The sequence below is a fragment of the Camelus dromedarius genome, chromosome 13 (assembly GCF_036321535.1).
Source record: "Camelus dromedarius isolate mCamDro1 chromosome 13, mCamDro1.pat, whole genome shotgun sequence".
Classification (NCBI taxonomy): Eukaryota; Metazoa; Chordata; class Mammalia; order Artiodactyla; family Camelidae; genus Camelus; species Camelus dromedarius.
The window spans coordinates 41,232,501-41,259,535 of NC_087448.1; the positions used below are offsets into that span (position 1 = coordinate 41,232,501).

The following is a 27,035-nucleotide window of genomic DNA, read 5'->3' on the forward strand; positions in this document are numbered from 1 at the left end:
GTTTCGCACAGTCTCTAGACAGACTCTTGGATTTTTACATAGAAGCCCCTGGTAGTGGGTCATCCTTGTGTTAGTTATCCATTTGTAATCTGGGTCGTTTATCAGGGCCAGCAGAGAAAGGGGCACTTTTACATTTAAAGTATGTCCTATTGTGAGTTTATCTGTCTTATTGACCAGGAGGGCTGTGGCAGCGAGGGCCCATAGACAGGATGGCCATCCTGATGCCACAGGGTCCAGTCTTTTAGAAAAATAGGCCACAGGGCGCTGCCATGGCCCCACATTCTGAGTCAGGACTATGAAAGTCCCAATCTGGTTTGGTGTAGGGGCCCGTGTCATGGCCCATCCCTCAATATCCAGTGTGTCCTTGGGGGCTCTGCCTTGCAGCCATTTTCGTACTTCAGTGAGAATGTGTTTCTTCTCCTCTGTATTGAAAAGAGTCAGAAGCAGCTGGCAAACATCTCCTGGGTGGGCCGGTGAAAATGAAAGATAGACTATAAGGTCAATCAGAGCCTGCGGTTTGACAGCCTGATTACAGTAGTCACATACCACCAAGTAGAAATCATCATGGGTTGAACAGAGACCAAATATTTGCATCTGTTTGTGACAGAGCCCTATGACTGTCCCAGCATCGCTTCAGGACTAGGCAGGGGCCAGCACTCCCCTACAGTTGCCATGAAGGCGGTGGCGGCGGCGGCCAATGTGGAGGCTGTGCGGGGGCTGCTGCTGCTGCTGTTGCTGGGTGGCTGTGGCCACTGCTCCGCCCACCTCCGCTTGGCGTGGCTCCCCTTGACATCCTCTGCAGCCTGCTCCAACACATTTTGCTCCTTTTCTTTGGAGGGCAGGCCCAAAATTCTGACCGGTTTACCTGTGGCTCTTTATCTGCTATTATTGTGGAAGCTCTTGTTTTTAATTTTACTTAGACCATGGTGTGATAGAACTGCCTGAAGTTTTTCAGAGTAGGAAGGAGTATGATGATGCCAATTGAGAAGGGCTGTAGTGCTAAAGGGTTGGTAGCAGAGAATGGGGTGCCCGGGCCGAACAGTCCCATCTTTCCCAACTTGCTGCGGCCCTTGTGTCTCCTGCAGTGGCATTTGGAGGGCCGGCGGTGCTGGTCTCCTGGCTTGTACAAAGCAGAGTCTCCTTCCTACCAGCTCAGGCTGGGGGCTGGGCTTTGCCTCTGGGTCCTCAGGTTGGGGAGGTGATGACACAAAGGGTGGCAGTGTCTCCAGTGGAACCAGAGGTGTTGGTGCACCGGGGGCATACGGAGGGGGCAGGCACATCTCGTCTTCTGTTTCTCACTGGAAAATAAGCTTTTCTCTCTTTTTGGCCTGGACCAGCTGAGCTGCTAATATCTTACATTGCCCGGGTCCATTTGAGCAGAACCAAATACATAGAGGTAGATTCTGGGGAATATTTAGCCAGGAGTCAATGTAAGGGAGTTGATCTGGGTGGCCTGGGGTTCTGGTGATTATTCGATAGATTGCTCGCACTGTTGCTAGGTCCAAAGTTTCTCCTGAGGGCCACCTGACTCCAAAGGTCAGCCATTTAAGTTTACACAAAGTATGAAGCCTGCCAGGGCTCATTTAAACTCCATAGTTACCTGAGAATTCCGTTTTGGAATTTTTAATCATGCAGTCCAGAACTGTCAGCTTTGATTTAGAGGTTCTCATTATTAGTTGACAGATTTTATGGCCTATTGCTGTGGGTCTGCTCCTGGCACAGAGGACTGTGATCCCAGTATCTCTGTTTTTTTTTTTTTTTAACCTTGCTGCCTTGCTGGGCCTAATATCTACCTGCTTGGCTGCAAGTGCTCCCAATGAGTTAGGGTTTCATGATAGGTACTTGTCCTTGAGGCTCTCCTGGGCCTGGATGAATTCTAGAGGGTCCGTGCATAAAGCTTTCTCTATTGTCTAAGTTGACAACATATGAGGCTGGGATGGCCGGCCAGTGGCAGAATAAATGGACCAAAAGGGGACCTCAAAAGAGGATTCCAGCCAGTCCTGGGGTAACTCCCTCTGGCTCAGGTTTTGCCAGCTTTATTTTAGACAGAGGGGAATTACTTAGCCTGGTTTATGAATCGCGACAGGATATTCCTGGGGACTGGTGACAAAGTCACGTCTGAAACTTTTAAAGTAGTCTCATTTTAGTCCCCAAGTCAAAGGGGTTGTTTACTTATATGCTGTTTTATGTCCTTTTCCCTCCCAGTGTAGCCACCCTGTGTTGGTGTCGCAGACAAGACAAGGGATGGTTTTCGCTGTGTCCGCCTGGCCATTCCTCTTGTGGGGACGAAGGTGCCTCTTAGCTTTGGCGGGTCAGTATAAGCTGCTGGCTCCGATTGGGACCCTGAGGGACTGGTACCGCCCTGAGCCATATGAGGTCACCACGGAACCGCAGGTTGGGACTCACTCGAACTCGAACTCCATAGCAGAATGCCGTGGAGCAAAAAAACTCAAGCCTGATCGCATGTTTCACAGGCCACTCATTTACTCACACACACACACACACACACACACACACACACACACACACACACACACACACAGAGGTTAACAACAGTCCTCCCACCAATTCCCAATATCCTGTTTCCTGTCGCAGGGGATCAGCCTACTCGTCTGTCCACTGGGACAGGACCTGATTCCTGACTGATTTCCCCATCTGAAATACCGTCAGATGGAGAGCCTGTAGGAGCGGATCAGCCTCCTCTTCTGTCCAATGGGACAGGACCTGATTCCTCCTGGGGGTTCCTACATTGTCCAGATGGACACCTGGTGAGTGTGTCCGTCCCTCCATTGAGTCTGGCTCTGGTTGTAGCCCAGCCACTTGGGAAGCCAAGTCGCCATCACGAAAGAGAACCCAGAATACCGTCGGGAGGTGCCACCTCGTTTGCTGCCAGAGTCCGGTCCCCCGGTTGGCCAGAGCCACCAGTCCAGCAGCTCAAGGGGCCAGTGTGGTTGTTTCTCACTGAGGCCTCCAACAATGTTATGGAAATGACAGGCCAGCCAAGGAAGAAGCACCACTCGGAGGGTTGGAGTACTCAGATTTATTATGCCAGCGGGCTCAGAGGGGCTTCTGCTCCAAAGCTCTTAGCATCTCCAAAACGTGCACATGAGGTTTTATAGGGTAAAGTACAAGTTTGGGGTATTCGGCTAATACGCATGGAACAGCTTTAGCAGCATCATTATCACAAAAGTAGAGGCAGGAAGGCAGCAAACCAATATTTCAAGGCCAGATATGTCTCTTTGAAAATCCAGCTGGCTAGCAAAAAAAAAAAAAAAAAAAAAAAAAAAAAAAAAAAAAAACCATGAATAGCAAAACAACACTAATTAACTTAGATTCACAAGTTAGTCCAGCAGAATCAGTATTCTGATACTTACATTTATGAGTTATCTTGTTAGACCAGCCAGGATTTTCCTTCACACCCCAAAATTAAAGTTCAAGCAAGTCCGCTTTATTTACCCCAGTTTAAAATGTATGTATTTATAGGGCTAGAAAAATACATAGAGTCTGAGATAATTGATCAATGATTGGGGCAACAGAGCAATTAATCAAATTTAAAAAAGACAAGGGCCTAAGACCTTTGGCTCAAACTTGGGGATCCCAGAGACTTTTATATAAAATTAGATAAAGAGGACAAGAAATAAAAGAAAAAGGCATCTGGCACTCCTTCTAGAAATAAGAATTATTGATTAAACCTAATAAATATTAAAATTAAAGGTAAAAGAGTTAATAAAATTGAGATAAAAGTTGTAAAATTGGTATATTTAAATGGACTTTATATAAACTTCTTGATTAATTATGTTGTGGGATAGATATGTTTCAATGGAAAAACTCTTCCATTTCTTGATATTATAAGGCTGGACACATATCTGTCCCTCAGAAAATATTAATTAAACAAACTAAAGGAAACCAATAGAGTTGCCTGAGCTGTCCAATATAAAGTAAAACTTAAAACTAAAAACTAATATTAAGGGGCTAATAAAAAGTAATAAGAGACTTACCCTGGGTTTAACTTATAATTCAAGGAAAATAGACCTTACTAAATGACTTAGGCAAGCTTTTTAAGACATGGTAAAGTAAATCTTAAAGTTTTAGACATGGAAATTGTTTTTTAGAGCTCTTCTCACTGATACTGAAAAGCAAATTAAGGAGATACAATTGGACCTATGTAACAGAGCAATTATTTGGGGAACTGGAAGCAACTGTCTTTGTCTTGCAGATCAGAAATGTATATACAACAAACAGTGACCTAGGACTGAGCCTAATTAGCTCAATGAGATAAAACTTAAGGCCAAAGAAATTTTTGACGTTTTAGAACTCAAAACTCTGACGGGTCCTTCAGATTTTGTCAAGAAATCTTAAACGTCTTTTTCATAAATAGTAAGCCTTAGTGATGTGAGCAAGCAAATTCAGCTTATTCCACCTGTTATTTATAAGCAGTAAGTTTATATTGTAATACCTAACTCATAAGTAAGTTTTAAAGTGAAGCTATGAGATCTCTAGCTTTTGTCTGTATATAAGTCTGTGTACACATTATAGATATGAGATATTTCTACTGGTAAAAAAAAAAATCAAAATCAAAGACCTCTGCTTAATTGACTAAAAAATAAGAGCTTACAAATTAAATATTTCTAAAATAAAAACTGACTTTCAGGTTCACGTGAACTGGAAAATATTCAATGTTTAATTAATGCTTGGTATTAAGGTTAGTTTAAGTTTGTTCTAATTAATATAGATATATTTAGAGTCATCAATATTAAGTATAATACCCTTACTGTACCTAGGTTTAATGAAAGTCAAATAAGATCCTGTTATATCTGTTGCACATTTGTCACTAATAATAATCTGTTGCACATGTGTCACTAATAATAATTATTATTATAATTATATATAATAATTATTAATATATATAATAATTATTAATATTATTATAATGTGGTGTGATAAAATTTTAAGTAAATTAAATCCAAATGAGATGAGACCTTTTGAGTATATTCTTGAAAAATATATTTTTAAAAACGTATGCTTAAAATAATCTCTAAATATTTGGTACCTTTAAATTATAGAGTTATGCTAAATTAAGTTAAATGATGGGAGTTTATTAAATAGCTATGCCATTTTCAGATAAAATAAGATTGAAATACTAATTACTTAACATTTGTATTCCTCTTACAGAGAAATTAAAGGTGTTTAGAAATATTAATAAATGGTTTGTGCCACCCTGAAATATTCTCTACTATTAAGGAAAACATCTCAGTATCCTAGGAAAGTAAGATAAATGTGTAAAGGAAGGTATAAGGAATGGAATTATATTTTGTTAATGGAAAATAGTGACTTTGTCCTGAAGCTGGATACTTCTGAATGCAAGAGAAAATAAGGGACAAAGTAATATGCATAGTTGTGCAGGACTTGTGGAATAGGAACCCTGAGGAAAGGGTTTTGTAAATGGTCATAATTGGATAAGTTTAGAATAAATTCGGTCAAAGTAAATGAATCTTAGATGTAAGCTGGTACGAGACTAGATTTCATTTTCTCTCTATTAAGAGGACAAAATTATCTTAAAATGTTAATCTGCCTTCAGTAACAGATTATAAATCTACTTATACTCCTTAAGTGATCTGTTCTGCCTTAACCTTTGAAATATTTTCTTGTTAATGAGTAAGTACAACTTTACAGTGATCTGTAATTTTATCTGACCAAGTGTTTTGAAACCTTTTAACAAGCTTCCCAAATATCAATTTCTGATTAAAGTTCTGTTGATCTCCCATTAATTTTGGAATGCTACAGAGGGCCCCTGAAACATCCTAAAGAGAGATTTTAAAGTAGTAAGTTTCATGTGGTATGTTAAATAACATGGGAAGTATTGTCAAATGAATAATAAATTTTTCTTGGTTATATTGTATGAGAAAATATTACTAATATAGATATTTTAGAAATGATATGGACTCCCTAGAACTCTGGTGTATCTGAAATGTTACCAGTCATAATTCTGGTTATTGTGACCAGGTTTCTTTATCGATTACAGGGTAATGGCATTTATCCATGCTTTTAAATCTTTTGTCATTTATAGACAGTTAATTGTTTTATTCTGATGATTTTGCAAAATGCTTTCTCTTCAAGGTGATTTACTGGTTTCTAACAAATTTCAAACTATAGCACTGAACTAAACTGGGTAAGACATTTTAAAGTTCTAAAGAAAAGTCTGATTTAATAAAACTGTTAACAAAAGGATTAGTTACATGGGACTGAGTAAACTGATGAATATGGTTATAATTTTTGATTTTGCCTGAAATACTACTGGCTTTTAATCTGTTTCCCAGACATAAAGAAATTCTTCTCCTTAAGCTAGTTATGATTCACAGCAAATTGATGAATTATACCTATGTAAGCAGACTTGGAACAGTTATCTTTTCTCTCTATCTGATCCCTCCAGAGACTGGAAATTCTTAGGTCCCCAGTGGATCTATCAGATAAATTAGGAAGATCATCTCCTAATAGATATAGAAATCTGAAGGTATTTTAAGGACCTTAAAGAGAAAACAACTTACCTAAATCTGTAAGTCTAATCTATGACAAGCCCTTGACGTGGCTTTCCTGGCCTTGGGAAACCTAATTAACATTCTAGCCTGAGACTCCTTATTGAAAGTTCCAACACAGCCAATTTAAAAGAGCCTATATGATCAAATAATCAGACTTGTAAACAAATTAATCTTGATTTGAATATATTTGATAAAAATGAAGGTAACTTTAGAGAAAAGAAGATTATATGTTAGTGGACATCAAATTCTAGTTTTGTTAACTGAGGTCTATATTTACTAAGACACTTCCCAGATCATTCCCTGCTGTTATGATACATTGCTGCAAAGTTTAATTGAATTGTTAAAAGGATACTCCAGGTTTCTTTCTGAAGCTCAGTAATCCATCCTTGGGTAAATATCAGATGTCCCATGACCTGCAACCAGGGGATTATACATACTGAAACAAGCATGACTTAAAAAAACTGTCTCAAACCTGAATGGAAGGAACCTTTATCAGGTACTCTTAACTAGACCATGCACAGTGAAAGCTAAAGGAAATTGAGTTTTGGGTTAATTTCCAGTCCAAAAGAGCCCCTGCAGTGGACTGGCCTGTAAAGTATGGTCACCTTCAAACAATACTCAAGTAGAAAAAAAGCTACTAGTCTAGGATGAGAAGAAGACATCTGAGGTAGACAGCTGACCCAAGACACCGGGCCAGGCCGGTATACCAATTACCTTGATAATTACTCACATCTTTGATTATGAACTAATCCAATTGTTAGGTTTATGGTAAATTACCTACATCTAGTACTTCTGTATTACCTTGATGTGTTTCCCTGCTCCAAGGCTCTAACTAGATAGCCCTCAGAAAAGTTTATTCTAAAAAGAAATGATAGTTCTGTTTAGGCCACTATTGATATTACAAGCTGGGAGACCTCATGTGGCCAATTAATACCTGCTCTGAGCCTGATGGTAAATATGAATTTTCTTATAAGATCACTCAAGCTCAATCAGAAACACAAGCAAAATTTTAACCCCAAAATATAATTTCTCAACTATTAAATCCTTACTCGTGACTTTATTAACGTTACTAGCTGTATTACTGATATCCTGTCTATTTTATAAGATTGTTGTCTCTTACATTTCCCAATATGTAACTAGGTCTACAACAAGATTGATGATGGCTAAACATATTGAAGAAATGTATAAAATTATAACCCTGCATAAAATAATTGTAATAGTGTGATTCTAGCTATGGGAATGAGCAAAGAGGGGTAAACATTTCCTGTATCATAATAGATTAGTAAGACAGGTGATTCAGAGAAATTTTAGTATTAACAGGGCCTGATGAAAAACATAACACTTTGAGTGGCATGTCAACAGATTCTTCACCTTAACTAGGAATGAGACTTCCTAGCACCGTGGGACAAAATTGGGCATGAAATGTCTTCCAACATATTGGTCAAATTTAGGACTAAGGGGGAGCACTGTGAAGGAAAATACTGCAATGTAAATTAAAATATTGTAACCATATCAGTAAGCAAAGAATGCTGAAACCAAGTCATGAGCAGCTGCCACCACCCCCCCAGCAAGGACAGGCCTACAGCCCAGCCTCTGCAACCACTCACAATGGTGCCCTCTCAGTGGACTTAGAATAAGAAAGGACAGGATACTGGCCCTAGTTAGCTAGATGCTTGTCAAAGAATGAATTCAGTGAGCCCAAATGTTTGCTTCCTCCCATACATGGAAAATAATTAAATTCTTTAACTTGAGATTCCTGGCTTTCTTTAGATAACAAGCAACCTTTTATTGTTCCAACTACCTTGCCTTTGTTGTAAAGCTCCTTTATGTCTTAGCTCCTCCCCTACAGCTTTGGAGCAGTCACTCAGAGTAATCAGAGATGCCGTCATCCTGGCTCAAGTTCTCCCACCAAATAAAATATAACTCTTAACTTTCAGGCTGCGCATTTATTTCAGTTGACTAAAGTACAGAATCTGGTGACTGGCAGGAAATAATGTCACTGGTGGGGGGTGTTCCCAACAATGTTGTATCTGTAAAACTCTGTAATTATACAAACTTGTTCTTCACATTGTCAACATCTTATATTAAGTTGGGGGATATCAGAGATTCAGCAAAGTGCATTCAGACACTAGCGTAAGCAACTTAAAGACAAATAGCATAAGGGGCAAGTAGTTCTTGTTTATAAATATGAGAAAAGGTAAGTCTGTGAATGCATTTTTTTATCTATACCTGTCTACTTGAAGGAACATTAAAGTGTTTACAGTAAGGATGCCAATAAAGTAAGGTGAAAAAACTATTGAGAAAATAATATATAAGAGCTCAATATTAAATAGGAAGGGAGAAGTCATATTTGATCTCTGACTAAGTACACATTTCATATTTCCTCCCTCCCAAATAACTAACTAATTAAATTTTCATAGTATTTATTACTTATATAGTTAAATGATTTACATTACTTGCTTCAAATGAATACCACTCCTTGGAAAATGGCTGAAATCAGCATTGTAGACGGTGAAGAAGTACTTGCAACATTTAATTAGCATATATTGAATAACTGAGACAGCTTTTTTGTTGTTTCTGTTTTTTAAGGACTTAACGTTATCTTGGTGTTAGCCCATATTTTATAACTTCATGTTGTGTTGGATAATTGGAGGATCAGTTTGTTTTCTGTTTCTCATCATATATGTCTTTAAACTGTAGAGCAGATTATTCTTTTTGCCGTAAGATTGATGAACTGTTTTACATAATTAAAATTAAGGTGAACTCTGTCGGTTTAAATAAGAGTAGGGAGCATAAAAATGGTTAGTTTTTACTAATTTGTAGAGTAGGGGTTACTATCATTGCATTCTATTTTGCATTTTGAGAACTACTAATTATTTACTGTACTGAATACAAGTCTTTTGAGAGAAATTTTGTAGAAAGAGAACACTGTTTTCTTATATTAGAAATTTAGTCATCCAGTTGACTCACTATAATCTAATTTGAAAAGATTAGATTAGAAGTTAACTCAGAAAATGTTTCCAAATTTAAAAATACATTTGTCATTGAGAATTTAGCTGAGGAAATAGAAGTAAGTTATGTTTAAGCAATAGTAAATAATCCACATATGATTGGGTTAAAGTAAAGAAAAACTAAAAATAATTTAAAAAGTCCTCAGTGTCTTTAACTCAAGAGGGCAAATCTCATGTATGAAAGGAATATTGGTAGGCTTGCCCCTTGGGGGACTTCTGGAAACTGCAGGAAAATGAATTACCTTTGTGGCACTGCATCATTTGTTGAGTTTTTGAATCATTGTCATCTAATCTTTTCTGAATCATATTGAAGTCATCCTTAACTCAGGACCCAGAATTCCTAGTGTTTAAGAGACTTGTGAATTAAGAGTTTAAAGCCGTGTCATCTTGTTTTCTTCATTCATTTATTCATTTATCTGTCAAAATGTTTATTTATAATTTATAGTGGAAAATGTCATTCTAAGTGAAGTAGCCAGAAAGCTAAAGAAGAATACCATATGAGTTCTCTTATACATGCAATCTAAGGAAAAAAAAAAAAAAAAAGAAAGAAAAAGGAAAAGACAAATGAACATAAAAACAAAACAGAAACAGACTCATAGACATAGAATGCAAACTTGTGGTTGCCAAGGGTGGGGGTGGAAAGGGATAGACTGGGAGTTCAAAATTTGTAGATACTGACAGGCATATGCATAATAGATAAACAAGATTATACTGTATAGCACAGGGAAATATATACAAGATCTTGTGGTAGCTCACAGCAAAAAAAAAAAAACATGACAATGAATATATATATGTTCATGTATAACTGAAAATTTGTGCTCTACACTGGAATTTGACACAACATTGTAAAATTATTATAACTCAATAAAAAATGTTTAAAAAAAAGTGCCAGTCATGTGTGTGTGAAGTGCTGTGCTAGGTAAGGTGCTTACAGTGACCAAAGAACACAGATCTTGTTGCCTGCAGCACTTCCTAGGAATTTAAGAAATTCTAAGCCTAACTTATCCTGAAATGTGACTTATCTTGCTGTTTCATCTCTGTTAAGGTCTTCAGGTCAAGTTACTCTTGGAGACACTTGTTCTGTAAGTACCAGCTGGATAGTTGCTATTCCTTCTGGGGAATACCAGATCAGATTGCACTAAACCCAACTGGCACCTTCCTCTATGCAGCTTCTGTAAATGCGGTCAGAATGTGGGATCTTAAAAGGTAGAATTTTAAAGGAAAATGTATTTCTTGTCTACGACAAGTGTATTTTTTCATTCATCATTAGTTCATGTGAAATCTAATTTTTGTAACCCTAGATGTTAATATAAACTCTTAGGCTTTTCTGTTGAATACAACACTCCTAAACGTCTCTACTGCCCTCATTAGCAAACTCACAATTTTCCTTTCTTTAATCTCCATTGCTGGGGAAAATGTATATGAAGGAAAATAGCCTTTCTTAATATATGTCTAAAAGTTGTATTATTTACTAGGAAGAGACAAAGATTCTCATCCTAACTGCATCAGTACCTTTGAAATAATTATTTTTTGTAACATCAATCATGCATCTTATATCTCAGATTTTTCAGTTTATAAACTTTACAACTTTGCACATAAATCCTCATAGGATTTTGGTGAATATGAAATAATATATGTAAAAGATGAAGTATTAAGAAAATGAAGTGAGTAAAAAGAGAAAAATGATAAATTGAAGTATGAGCTTTTATTCTTCATTTGAGTGTTTGTTTTAGTTCTTTAAATTTTGGCAGCAAGAGAATATTTATTAGTTAACAAATATTTAGTCAAGATCAATTATGGCAGACACTGTACCAAAACTGTGGTAGGTACTGGGGATAAAGACTAAGCCAGAAAAACGTGGGGTCCGCCTTCTTAGAACTCATCTCGTAATGGAGGATAAAGGCCACTGAACAAGCAATTACAGGATAGTGAGTTCAGCCTGCAATTCAGGAAATTCAGATAATAATCCAACCTAGAAGGAATTTGTTATTGGTAAATAAAAGGGAAACTTATTTTAGAAATTTTGAGAATAACTAGTTATAACTTGTAATATTTTAATGCATGACTGAGAAAGTATAGTAAATCTAATTTATATATAAACAAATGAGAGAGAAAGAGAAAGAAGAAACACAGTCCTGAGTACTGTTTTAAAAATAAAAAGTAGAAAAATAAAAGAGTGCTTGTTTAAGAAAATTAGGAAAGAGATGAAGACTTGGTTTATTCTTGAAGATATTAAACTTGTAGTCAGAGCACCGTGGAGGAAGAAACTTAGTTATAACATGAGGCAGAAAAGATCAGCTTTTGAAAATCTTTACACTTTCTTTTCTACTGAAAAGTTAGATCCTTTGAAACCTGCCTGATTTCAGCAACATGATTAAAAGCAGATTCATCTTAACAAAGTAACTAAGAAAAGAGTTGTCAAGAAATGATAATATTCTGAAAGCCAAATAAATCTCTGCATTCCAGCAGCTTGACCTGAGGCAGGACTATGAGACAAAGGTTCACTGTCATCCCCTGATAATTGACATCATGTGTCAATTTCTACCAGTCAGATATGTTTGTGGTCATCTTCATATCTTTAAAATAACTAATGAAATGGACTACCTATTTCCAGGTGTACATGTATACACACGTAGTGCCCATACGTGTATGTGTATATGTGTATACATGTGTATATAAGATGGGTGTACATATATGTGTATGCGTATGTGTGAAAATATATGTGTGTAATAAAATAATCTTACTTTCTTCATATTGTTATTTTCTAGTTTTATCAGTGACATAGTTGTTTTAATTGAATTTCACATTGGGCCTGATAACATCAGTCATATGTCTATAACATGTGCAGGCATTTAACAGGCTAAAGTGTACCTAGACTTAGGTGGAGCTAAAATTAACATGTAGCAAGTTTTTGGACTTTTGATGCCTTTTTGTTTACTACCTGAATGACATTAGTCACTTTGGAATAACTTGTATAGGACTTCTGACACTTCCATCATAGTTTGGCCATTTTTTGAATGTTAATTTGAACAGAATTGTATAGAGGTAGAGTTCAATCAGAAGAAAATGAATGAACAGTTTTATCAAAGAATATAGATTATTTTTGTTGAGGCTTAGCCTTAGCGTGCTTGGAACTATTTCCAAAGAAAATTCTTTTTCTTTTTTTTTTTTTTTAAAGGTTTCAATCAGGTAAGTTAATGGGACACCTAGGCCCTTTTATGTGTCTTACTGTAGATCAGATTTCCAATGGATAAGATTGAATCATCATCGGCTCCAAGTATTATTACATCAAAGTGTGTAAAATAGAGTTGTTGAATTATAGTCTTCTATTAAATGATAGGTTTAAAGTATTTGGATACACCTAGGACTCTTTTCTCTTAATCAGTTCTCTTTTTTCTCACTTCTAGCCTTTGCTTTTTTTTCCTGATCTTCCTCACTCATAGTTCCTGATTTTGTTGTCTTATTATTTATACATATATGATCACTTTTCATAGAAGATAGGTTGGGAGGGATTTTAAAGATTTCTTGGCTCAATCATCCAACTGCTCCTTAAGTCCCATCATCACCATCTTTTATACTGAACATATTATGGTCTTCAGGTTTTATGCAAGTAGCAGATAAGATGAGGAGAGATGCATAGTTTGATTCTGGAGATGTTAAGTTTGAGGATTTCCTTGTGAAGCCCAGTAGGCCATCTGAAAGGCAAGTCCAGGGCTCAAGATAAGTTATAAATGTGTGTTTCAGAGTCAGTCAAATAGAAGCAGGTATTAAAGGAGTTAGAGTAGTTGACATGGCCAAAGGAGCAAGAAGTTGACATGACTCAGCCTTGGGGAATCCTACAAGAACCAACAGAAATAAAAGAGGATACAGTGATAAAGAGAGCTAGGAAGCATGTAAGTGCTCCTTTTTAAGGAACTTTGATTAAGAGATGAGAAATGGGATAGTGACTTGAGAAGAGAATGGTTAAGGGGAGAGGGTCTTGTATTCTATAGACTTGAGCATGCTTAAATGCTTAAGAGGTGGGCTCAGTGGAGAGGGAAAGTGTGAACAGAGAAGGGGTGGCAACTGATGCATCAGACCAAAAAAGAGTCAGATCAAAGATGTGAGCCTTGGAAAGAAGTAAGTACACTTTAGCAGCTGAAAAGAAGGGATGGGTAAGAGAATGTCTGAGGATAAAAGCAAACTTTTGTAACTGGAAGGAGGGTCCAGAAAGTATTTTTGATCACACTAGCCTTTGCAGGACATCACCAGGTCAACAGCTGAGAGAGATGAAGGCAACTGAGGGGAGTGAAAATTTCTGAATAGCAGCTCTGGGTTATTTGAGATGACCACCAGCATCACAGAGCTACCTAACAGTGTTGAATTAACCATCATATCACTTATTTGAATTGCAACTGGATTGACATACAGTATTTTTATTATTGAACATACCATTTGTGTACTCATACATGAAAAAAGTCGTTGCCTTTAAAAGCCTAATATGTAAGCAAAAGTAATGTGAAAATAAGGCTCAGGTTCATTCTGAGTCATTCATAGCAGGATTTTTTAGTTAACTTAGTAAAATATCACAACAAAACAAATCATGTCTGGTTTATATACATCTCATATTTTTCTATGAATGAACACATATAGGTACTTATTTGTAAGTTAAATAGGATGACTGCTTTCTTTCTGCTTTTATTTAGATGTTTGATGTAACTGAAGGGATTCTTGGAACTGTGAGTCCCATCCACAATTTCAAGCCCCCTCATTATGATAGCATTGAAGTGCTAACCATACAAGGGGATAAACTATTTAGTGGGTCCAGAGACAATAGAATCAAGAAATGGGATCTGGCTCAAAAAGACCTTCTACAGGTAATACATGGAATATATTAGGTTCTTCAAAGCCACCAGTATTCTCTATAAGAACCTGAAGAGCCTCTAAGTAGAATTTCATCATTTAAGGATGATTATCAGCCAGGGCTTCCTCTTCAAGAGTGTTTCATTGTCATGCACCAGAGTTATTAATTATGAAAAGGGTGACATTCAGCATTTAATGATAACCTCTTAGATAAGAGGTGAATAGTCCCTGATAAGAATTGGAAAATCTGGGATTGCCCTATGCATTTGCTTACTAATTAAAATCAGTCTCAGAGTAAAGCAGTTACAGTTTCTCACTTTGTTTTGTTTTTGCTTTATATATGCACATTCCAAAGAATACTAAGTGCAGCTGAAGTCAGAGCAGTGTAAATGATTCCTCCTCTGCAGGAGCATGTTCATACCCCCAAGAGTGGTGCTTCTCTCATTTCCTGTAGAATAATGGTTGGGTTGAAGAGTTTTGTCAGTACAATCAAATATTGGTGCCTTTCCCTAATTCCCAGAGGAAGAAATTAATTAACAAATGAAATTGTTCTTGAGTTCAAACATTTCCTTCTATCTGTCTGGGTGCATTTGTTCTGCTGTTGCTGTCACTTTCCTGCTGACAACCAGATGAAAAGCAAATAAACAAGTAGCATGAGTGTCAATAGAAAAAACCTGGCAACAGATACATACATTGCATTCTAACACTTTTCTTTTATAGATATACATTCTTGGATGCAACGTTTATATTATGCATAGAAATATATTTATGCATAAAATGTGGTCATAATGTCTGAGCTTATAATTATTGTCTACTCATTTTGAAATGTACAGGTTAGCTCCAGCCTTCAACAGAAAGCTTTAGGCTTCTATGTTCTTGTTCAAAATTTAAGGCAGTGATTTTGAGATAATCTTTAGAGACTACATACCAGGTTATAGTTTTCAAACTTGCATGAAATACACATTAGGGAAAGGTGAGATATTAACTCCTTTGTAGAGGAAGTGGTATTTGAAAAATCCTGTGTACTTTCCAGGTCTTTTAGATTCTATATATTTTTAATATTCTAGCCCTTTAATACTGATAACACTGATGCTAACTAGTGAGGCAAATTGAAGAACAAATTATAGATTTATTTCTTTAAGTCACAAAGAGTGATTGCATACAAAATTATTTTTATAGTTTCCAGGCCAATTCAGTGTTTCAAATATTGAATTTTGTCAGTAAAAATTTTGTAACTTGTTTTCATATGAAACCAGTTCAGAAGGCTCCTCTTATGCTGATAATTTTTCTTTTTTTCTCTCAGCAAGTTCCAAACATACACAAGGATTGGGTCTGTGCCCTGGGAATGGTGCCAGGCCACCCAGTTTTGCTCAGTGGCTGCAGAGGGGGCAGTTTGAAACTCTGGAACATGGATAACTTTGTGCCAGTCAGAGAGATGAAAGGTCATGATAGCCCCATCAAAGCCATAGGTGTTAATTCCACCCACATTCTTACTGCAGCTGAGTAAGTTTTTCCTGTGTGGTCATTCTCTACATTGGTTGCTTGTGTTCAGATTTAATAAATGCTCTAAGTTGTCAGTATCTGGGAATGTAGGACATGTGAAATCCTTCTTTTATTACATTTACTCTAATGGCTGTTCATACTGTCTTATTTCTATTTTCTGAGGTCCACTGTGGGCACAGAGTTCGGGCTCCCCAGTTTACATGATAATAGTGTTAGTCCTGTGTCAGTTCTCTGCCTATACTGGGAAGTCTCCTGCCAGATGCTCCCCTGGTGATTTCAATTTTTTTAATCATTCATAGGTGACTAATTTTTAAGGTTTTTTTTTTTCCCCAGAAAGGTAACAAACTTACCATTCTTCATATTTAGAATAAATTATTAAAAAAAAACCAAAAAACCTCTTTTTACCTCTCCCACTTTTAAAACACATGGTGTTAAAATTTGCTTCCTCACTCTTAGGATGGCTGGATTGATTAGTTTATTTGCTCATTCCTGATGACTTTCCTGTGTGCCAGGCACTGTCCTAGAATTTTGGGAATAGTGAAGTGAACAAAATATAAACAAACCCCAGTTTTATTCTAAGGAGATGAAAAGAAAATAAGTAAAATGTGTCAGATGGTGATAGGTGCTATGGAGAAAAATAAAGCAAGGAGGAGAGTATTTGGGGGGGCGGGGGGAATTACACAGTAAGAGTGGTCAGTGAAGACCTCACTGAGAAAGTGACACAAGAATGTGCTTGAAGGAGGTGTAGAGATGTGACCATAAAAATGACATCATATGTATATAAGTACTTTGGAAAGGAAAGCATATATACTATAATGTGAGGTGTTTATCTCCTTCAAATAAAATGTCATTTCTCCTGAATATCAATCTTGAAAATCTCCCTGTCATTTGTGAACCAATTATGTTACTTAATTAACTTGAGAACCTTCTTGATTCTTTTATCCTAAGTGCATGATAACCCTAATTTTATTTTGAAGCCTCTGTCATATTTTTGTGGTGTCTCTTATTTGTGATGTTTTCAACAAGTCCCTCTTTTCATTTAGATTTGCTTTCTCTCATCTTTAAAGAACATCAGAGCAAATTTATTTTGTGTTTTTCTAAGGTGCTTACTTTTGGTGCTTCATTGATGCAATTTCCAAGATACATTACTTTCTTAAGAGTCACCACTTTTTTATCTTGTTGTGTCCTTGACAATTTACTGGAAATAACTTAATATCCCTCAAAGTTGTAGGACACTCAAGATAAGACTATAAAAGAATTGTGCATCACTGAAGTCTGTCCAGTGAGGTGTGAGGATGCTGTAGTACCTCTCTTCTATGATCCAGTTTTATTTTTGAAGAACTGAAATTTCCCTCAGTTTACTCCTGGTGCATCAGATGCAGACGCACTTACCACATAACTTCAAATCAGGAAAATAGACAATAAAATCAGAAGAGCTATTTTCAAATTAGTTCTACATATTTGTTATTTAACAAACATGTGTTTAGGGCTTAGTATCTGCCAGGCATTATTTTAAGTACTTTCAGGCATTAACTCATTTTGTCTTCATAAGAACTCTAGAAGGTGAGCATTATTATCATCCCTATTTTACAGGAGGGAAAACTGAAGCACTATATAATTCAAAGTCTTTGTGTAAGTAATCCCATCATATCTGATTTCTGGATCTCTTTTCATTGATTTTTCTTATGATTATGGGTCTCATTTTTCCTCCTTTTTTATGTCAAGTAATATTTTATTGAATGTTGAACATTACAGTGTTGTGTTTGAGTATCTGGATTTTATTATATTTCTTTAAAGAGTGTTGGGCTTTTTTTGTTGTTAAGTTGCTTGTGGCTCAGCTTCATCTTTCTGAGACTTGTATCTAGCTCTTCTTGGATTTCTACTGACTGTCTTGGATGTTTGATGATACTCTCTACTTTACTGCTCAGAACCTGAGCATCTCACAGCCCTCAGTCAACCCCGGGAGTTGTTTGACTTATACTTACTAGTAATTGGTTTTTGGTCTGGCCTTATAGTCTTCACTCATGTGCAGCTTTGCCTTCTGTCAAAGACATTAGAGGCCCTCTGTGTGTATTTACAAAATTTTTTTTCCTGTAGCTCCATAGTTGTTTCTGCATGCTCTCTCCTCTTCTCTATTTGGTCTTACAAATCCCAATGACTTCATACTTCCCAGATGTTTCTCACTATCTCTTCAACTCCCATTCTGTGATTTATCTGTTTGGTTCCCCCCCACCGCCACTGTAGTCTGGAAAGGACTTCCAGGACAAGAACCAAGCCCATCGCAGAGCTTACCTTCTCTGTTTCCCTTTTCTCAGGGATCCCAAGCTTGAACTACCCATTGCCCAGTGTCTGAAAATAGTTGTTTCATAGATTTTGTCAAGTTTTCACCTTGTTTACAACAGGAGAGAGAAACTAGCACAAGTTTTTCTGTTACGACTAGTAGTGGTGATCATCTTACATTTCATACGCCAAAAATTGAACTCCCAACCTTCCTGAGGCTCACTCTGTAGCCTTCTCCATCTCAGTCAATGGCTTCTCTGTCTTCTCTGTTGCTAAGATCAGAAACTTTCATTCCTCCTTTTCTTTCACACTCCATATCCAAACCATCAGCAAATTCTGTTGGTGTTGTACCTGTAAATTACATATAGAATCTGACCAGTTCTCACCATGTCTTTTGCTGCCTCACTGAACCTAGTCACCATCAGCTCCTGGATGACTACAGCAGCCTCCAAAACAAGGTCCCTTGTCCATGTGTGGTCTATTCTCAGCACAGAGGCCAGAGTAATTTTTTTTAAAACACAAGTCAGATCAGGTTTCTTCTCTGCTGAAAAGCTTGCAGTCATTGCCCACTTCCTGTAGAGACAAGCCCATACTGGACCTGACCCTCTGAGCATATGTTCTCTCTCATGTCACCTTCTAGTGCCTTCTGCTGGGATCCTTCTCTGACAACACCAATCTCCTCTCTGTTGGTCTTTGAACAGAGCAGGGTCACTCCAGCCTTAGGGCATTTGCCTTGGCTGATCTCTTTGACTGGAATGCTTTGCTTTCAGATCTTCTTCTAAGTTCTTTCTTCCTCAAAAAGAATAATCTTGCCACTTTATTTAAAATTGTGATCTCTTCTATGACCTGATACTCCTGCTCCCCTTTGCCATGCTCTTTTATTTTTCAATAATATTTATTACTTTCTAATAAACTTTATAATCTAATTATTTATTGTGGTTTATTGTCCATCTCCTTTTGCTAGAATGTATGATCTATAAAGGCAGAAAATTCTTTTTTAAATTTATTTGTTTATTTTATGTTTATCCCAGGCACCTAAAATAGTGCCTAGAGCACAGCAACTTCTCAATGAAAATGTGTTGAGTGGATGGTTGAATGGGATAAATGAAATGGATAAATGGGTGGATGAATGAGCATAGCCCCTTACTGTTTTCAACATACATGTGCTGTGTGGGTTGTTGAGATTATTATTTTCCCGAGTTTTACTGAGATATAATTAACATATAGCACTGTATAAGTTTAAGGTGTACAACATAATGATTTGACTTACATGTATAATGAAATTATTACCATAATAAATTTAGTTAACATCCATCATCTCATGTAGATACAAATAAAGGTAAAAAAAAGTGTGTTTTTTATTCCTGTGATGAGAACTCTTACAGGAGAGAAGATTATTGATTAAGAACTAGAAACCTTAGATTCTAGGCTCGGATCTGTGCTCCACTGTGCTACATTGGACAAGTCACTAAACTTCTTTTATCCTTGAAATGGACCGCATATCATTTGAAATGCTTTTTAACATAAAATTACATGGCAACTCTTTCTTTTTGGCTTTGGATTTATTAGGAAATTAGAGAAAAGCAACACTGCCTTTTTAGAGCCACAAGAGACATGGTAGAAAAATGTGACTGTCTAATGACTGGTCCCCAGTACCCACATGTTGGGTGAACAAAAATAAGTAAGCCCTTGATAATAGGAGCTATTTTAAATTTAATTATTATGGGTAACTGTTTGATATACTTATAGGACAATGTATATTTTTACTTACATATATTAAAGACCTTTTCAGAAAATGTTTCCATGATAAGTAATTCTGAGAATTTATTTCTTTATCTTTCCATTTTTTTACATGTTCATTTTTAATTTATTATTTTGTAGTGATCAAACTGTGAGAATTTTGAAGGCTTGAAATTTGCAAGATGGTCAAATGTCTGACACAGAAGACCTGGGGGAAGATATTGCCAGTAATTAAACATGAATGAAGATAGTCATAAACTGAATACTGTGATAATACTCTGTGTTCTTTATGGAAAATGTTGTCCAGCATTTACTATGCAAATTTGTGAATGGGATTAACTGGGAAATATATCTGAGTCCAAATGTTGAATATAAATATTATTCTAATAAAATTGTGTACTATCCTGTGTGCTTAATTTTAATATCTATCAATGTGTGTATATCTTATAATTGATATAATGCTTGATTTACACTTTTTTTAATCATGGCTGGATTTTTGTGCTTAGCTATTAAAAAATACCTTCAAGTTATTTGAAATACAAGATGTCTGCTTTTGTGACAGTCAGAAAATACACCTGGAATACAATGTAAGTCACTGTTAACTTATTCATATAGTCTGTTCAGCTGATCTGCATATTTAAACATGTCGAGAATGGTAGTCAAACTGTGATCTTCTTGTCTGGTGTTTATATCAGTCTACAGAGGGTTCCCAAATTTGAAAGGTCTTTAAATGAAATGGAATAGATGTGAGAATATTATTGATGATTTTTCATAAAATAGAGTTGACCTTAATCTACTAATAAAGAATGTTAAGCAGTTTGTGTTAAATGTTCATGTTTACTTGTATTGACCAAAGTTTTGCAGCTGAGCTGTACTCCATGCTCAGGACTAAAATGCTGTTAAATTGTTTTATTAGTGCTATGCATATACTCTGTGATGGGAAACTTTTTTGATGTCCTAACAGAAATATATTTTGATCTATTTTCCTATGGTGTTGTTCCTATTATCACCTTTTAATTTCACTTTTATTTAATAGGATTGTTTCTTTCCCTTTTTATCTAATTTTTATATGCTGCTAAATATATTTTAAGTATACTGTATTTGCAAACCTTGGTAGCCATGATGAGAACTTTATCATCTGTAGTAGGAAAAGCTATTTAAATAGGTAGATTGTAAAGAGAGAATATCATGTTATAACTATGCATTTTTAAATTCTGTAGATTGAATTTTGGAAAAGAATGTATAATTTAACTGCCTGCTCGGAATTAATTTGTAAATTCTGCTAGTTTAATTTTTATGTGGATTGTATGACACTTCAAAATATTGTCTTGTGATTTTTTTTCCCTGAAAATACCTGGATGTAGTTAGTGAAGCGGCAAGAGCGGCAGCACGGGCACCAGAGGCGGGGAAGGGAGGAGAAGGAGGAGAAGGACCCTGAGCGGCAGCGGTGAGAAGTAGGGAGGCGGCGGCGGCCAAGCGGGATGAGGAGAAGACCGGGAGGCAGTCACGCTCCACCGGGCTGAGCCAGACACGTCTTCTTACACACTTTTGCCACTGCCTGGGCTTGAGAGTGAGCGTGGTGTCAGTGGAGAGAGATGACCTGGGAGTGTATTATTTCAGAATCTTTTGTTAGTTGTGTGTATCCAGAGTGGAGATACAAAATTCATAATTTAGTACAGATTGTGGATGAAAATATTTGAAAAAAAACCTGAGCTAAAGGGTCACACTCAGAGAATGTCATCAATATATCACTGTCTACCTGAGGTGGGGTTCCACGGGAGAGTCCACTGTGGTCAGCTCTGGGTGCAGGGGTATTTTAGCATCTTGTCTATGTCCCAGATAATGGAAAGTAGAACACTGATGATATCCAGTAGGGAGATAGTAAAGTACCAGAACCTTCAAATAGAGAACTGAGGTTTCATATTGCCTTTGAACCCTAATAAACTGATACAAATACAGTGTTTTTTCTCAAGTTTTGGCTACATATTCAGAGAGATATGAGCCGTATACTTTATGATTATCTAAAAATAAGGCAGGATTTCATAGGATTTGCAACTGGGTTAAGACAAACCTTTTAGGGATTTTTAAAATGGTGTCTAGCTTACTTATGTATTCATGAAAAAATGATAAGCAAATGTATACAGACTTTTACATTATATTTTTTCTAGAACATGTACTTGGAATAATAAGCAATTATATTCTGTTCTCAATACCATGTACTATTTATAGGTAGAGCTCTGAGAATTTATAAAATCCCAACAGATAGTCATTTTGTATGACATTTGGAGTTGTAGCATGTGGACGATTTCATAGAAGAAAAAAACCTTCCAGAAACCTTTCCTGAAATTGTGTGAGTGATGGAATAGAGAAAATAAGCATAAGTATAGGGAAAAAAGTTAAAATATAGCTCTTAAAATATATTTAGGAAAAATGAAGTTTAATCATATAAAAGCTTCTGGAAGTGTGTATGTGTAATATATAATGGTGTTAAGGAAGCACATATGTGAGTGGTAGGATTACATGTACTTTTATAAAATGTGGTTTAGTAGTGGTTAAGAGCATAGATTCTAAAATAAGACTGATCTGGGTCCAAGTGTTGTCCTCTGGAAACCTGGTTAACTTTTGTGACTCTGAGCTAAGTTATACAACTCCTGGAGGTACTGTTTTCACTGTATTTAATATGAGTGGCTCTTGATAGAATAGTGTGATATGACAGTCATGATATAAGTCATGATGTACCTAACACATAAGAATGTTATGAGGATTATATAAGAAATGAGTATAAAGTACCAGGCTTGATGCTCAGTAATTACTCATAAATGATTGTATTATTTATTTTTGCCTATTTTTCTTGCAGATCTTATAAAAAATCTCAAACATTATTTTTGTAACAAGAATAAAAACAAAATAGACCTATAAAAATATTGGGCATGGAAGAGTTTACTTTTATAATATATACTGTAGGGTAGGGAGACATTTCTATTAGGAACAGTAAAAATTTTCCCATTTTTCCTACACTGATTTTTCCATTATTTCATCAGAAAATGCAAGTGAGAGTAAGGTTGATTGGGCCTATAAGCACTATCTGTATGAAGTTTATGTTGAAGGTAAAAAGCAGTACATTGCTTATTTGTAATCATATAGTATGGAGTAGATCTATGTAAATTAAAGATTAAATTGTGAAATATTTATTCCAGTCATATCTTCTCTGTTATACTGAGATCATAATTAATTATAGCCATAATGATTGCATCACATTTGAAAAACTTAATTCCAGCCATAACTAACCCTTTGTATTTGAAAAGAAATGACATTTTAGAAGATGGTGAATTAAGGAGAGCTATACATTCTTTGATGCCCCTCCCATTGAGAAGTGAAGGTTACTTCCCTACCTTGAAACTGGGCTAAATTTTGTGGCTTGCTTGACCAAGAGAATGTAGGAGAAATAAATTTCTGGGACTTCCAAGGCTATGGCATAAAGGGCCCTGCAGTTTCTGCCCAAGCCTGTTAGAATACTCACTTTGGGGAAATTGGCTGCTGCGTAAGAAATCTGACTACCTTGGCACCACTGTACCTTGATGAAACCCGTGGTAACCATATGGAAAGGCTGTTTGTAGAAAGAAGGGAAGATGTCTAGGTAGCCCAGCTATGTCAGCCATCCTTAGGTGTCAGACATAGCAAATAAGCCACCTTAATAGACATATTAGCTCCAGGAGATATGACATGGAGAGGAATTGAATAATCTACAGACAGAACGAAATCTAGGTGTATAGCTCCAGTAGAAGAATTCCAGCTATCTCCAGCCAGTCAAGCCATCCAAGGTGAGGCCCTATACATCTTAAGGAAATGCACCCCCCCATTGTATTCTGCCCAATTACTGACCCATGAATGATGATTACAATGAAAGGTATTGGTTTATGCCTGTAAGTTTTAGGGAGGTTTGATATGCAGAAATAGATAACCAGAATAGAGCCCCTATTTATAAATCAGAGGCACTTCAGGTAGATTTACTACTAATCTATGTAACTGTCATTTTTTTCCCATTAATCACACACTCCTAAACCAATCATTTACCAAAACTGAGCTGAGTGTATAGTCACAAGAACTTGCTACATGAATGATCACAACATAAGAAGCAAACTAATGAAAAGATCCAACATATTTTTTTCCAAATTGTCAATCCTTGCCATGTATTCTTACCCAAAGCAAACTCTTGAGATATCCTTCCATCTGGAGGCAGTTTTGCATCAAAACCCCAAGCTGGGAACATTCTATCACTGTCATAATCTTGAATGATTTCTCCCACTGCTGTCAGTGTCATACCATAAGCACTCAGTTGATAAGGATTCATGTAGTGGAGGGAAGTGGACTGGGCAGGTTGCCTGATGACAGAAAAAAATATTTCAAATATAAGTGATCAGGCTAAACACATTTTTTTGGACATTTTCTTGATATCTATTTCAGATTGAAATACTAAAAATTATGTTTTCTGCCTACATTCATAGTATGTTGAATAGTATCTTTTGGATAGAGATTGACATAGTGATATTTTACATTAGACCAGACATGTAGAAATTTTCTCAAATATATGCTAAGCATATGCAGATTTTTTTTCAAGAATAATTTCTCATTGTCAATGCCATAGGCTATTCTTGAGTTTCAGTCTCAGAAGATGGATAAGAGTACTTTTGTTAATCTTATTTTATTGTAACCTTTACTTTTTAAAAGTTGGGTGATTTTAGCTTTAATCTTTATGCCTATAGTCAGGGGCCCCAACTGATTTAATGGGCTTCAATAATTCTGAAGCCTTCTTAAAGTTGTATCACAAATAGAAATTGATTATTTCATCAATATCCTAATTTAATCACTTTAAAAGAGGAGAGCATAATGATTTTGAAATCCATACTAATTAATTACCAAGATCTGAAAAAAATTATTCAGTTTCTTACTAGACCTTAAGCTAGAAGCCCACCTCTAAGTCTTGCCATTTCCAGGACAACAAATATAAAAGCCTGTAATAAATCCTACTACAGTGTTTACTGGGAAGATAAAATAAGATTATCTATGAGGAAATTATTAAAAATTATAAAGCACCATAGAAATATAAGGTTTAACTACTACTGCTATGATTGCCTAGGTCATCCTCAAGGTTCTGAATTTTCAGTATGCTGTGTTGTGGGATATTGCATTTGAATAAACATAAATTTAAGAGATGAAGTAATACACATGCTAGCACTTAAACACACTGAGATTCACTTGCCCTAATTACCAGCACAAAGGCAGCCTGAAATTGCACTTAGTTTCTTACATGAAAATGGAAATTAAATGGGACTTGTAACAGCTGATAAAACCTCAGTTCTACATTAAAATATTGCCTGAAGAAGGAAAGCCTCAAGGTATAGTTCTTTTTTGATAGGGAAAATAATAATAATAAGGCCTTGAGATCCAAAGAGAAACCAAATGAAGGAAAGATCTCCCTTTGGTTTATAATGCATACAATTGTACCCAGAACAATTTTGGTTTAAAAATAACTCATTGTGTAAATGCAGTTATATTTCCAAATGGTTACCAGCATTCACAGGCTGTTTCCACATGACAAAATTGCTAAAATGACTGTCTCCTGACCAAGATGGGTCTTAATGTTCCCCTTCAGCTGGACTAGTCTTTAGAAAGTTTTCTCCTGACTATAGGCCCCTGACCTCTTATTTCTTAGAGCATATACTTCAGAAAACTTGGAATTACACATTCTTTCTCTGCTCCTCTGAGATGCAAATCTTCTATAATCCTGGAATGTCTTTCTTAGGGCCCTGGGAGCTACCCCTTTGAAATATAATCATCAAGAAAGATAGCAAGTAGTCTCTGTGGGAGAGTAGGAGTCTAACTACAACAACTGGGAATTAGTAAACACAGTGAGCACACAGGGCAGCTCCCCTGCCAGCATCCCTCAGTACTTTCCCAATAGTTCACCACAGCACTTAAAAACCCTCTCACCTTTTGTTTTGGAAGAGCTGAATTCAGTTTCCCTCTTCTATTGTAATAGTGTCAATCTCTATTGCAAAAGTCCTGAGTAAAATCTTCCTTAGCTGTTAAACTTATCTGGTGCAATTTTCCTCTGACACTCTTTCTAAGGTAGGGATATTGCTTCTTGGTCAAAAGCCCATTGGAGACAGAGCTAAACAATTCCACTACTTGGCTAAATGGTTATTTGACCTAACTCTCAAATATAAGAATTGTTACCCAATGGTGGCAATATGCAACTAATCCTATTTCTCTAAGAAAACCACAATTTACAAAGTTAAAATATAAATTCCACTAATACCACAGTGTATGTAAACACCTTAGCCTATCAAGTATAGCAGAGCTCAATACTACCTGTTCAAAGATGTTCTCTTTCCAGCATCTTCATCCAGCCCAATCCCTTCACTACTCCATTAGTAATATCTTCCTTTCCACCCCTACCTCTCAGTTTGCCATTCTATCCTGAAATTCACTTTCTCCTCCTCCAGCTTGGCCCTCACATGCATTAGACAATCTTCCTTATATATTCCAGCTCTTGTTAATTGTCTTTCCTCTCCTACTTTTATGTGCTTGTGTTCTGCGCCACAAAATTTGGCAGTCCTTTGAATCTGGGACATGTTTGTACCACATCTGTATCAGGAGCAATGCATATGAAAAGTGAACTTGTAGTAGGTTGATAATATTGGGTTGTCAGCTAATAACAATAATAATTATGAAAGCATGAACTCTAACATGAACTTACTTCATATCTAACTTAATCTCTTTTTAATAAACCTGTGACATGGGTACTTTTATCACACCCATTTTTTTCAGATTAAATAACTTTCAGATTAAATAACTTGCCCAAATCACACAGTAATAATAGGTCAAACTAGAATATGAATCTTGGCAGATTTCATAGGACTTACTCTTAGCTATAACTCTTTTCTTAAGGATTTTGTAATATTTTAAATCTTGAATACTATCAAACATATCTGATTTTGTTTTAGAGGTACACTATGCCTTAATAAAAAAATCACACTTGAATAGGCTCATTTTTTAAAGTTTTATTGATGTATAATTCATATAATTTACAATTAATCTATTTAAAATATATAGTTCAATG

The 27,035-nt window shown here is 36.2% G+C and overlaps 1 pseudogene; it reads left to right on the forward strand.

Annotated features, from left to right (window-relative positions):
• Positions 1-1,936: 1,936 nt before the first annotated feature.
• Positions 1,937-20,283, forward strand: LOC116157123 (kinesin-like protein KIF21A; annotated as a pseudogene).
• The last annotated feature ends 6,752 nt before the right edge of the window (positions 20,284-27,035 follow it).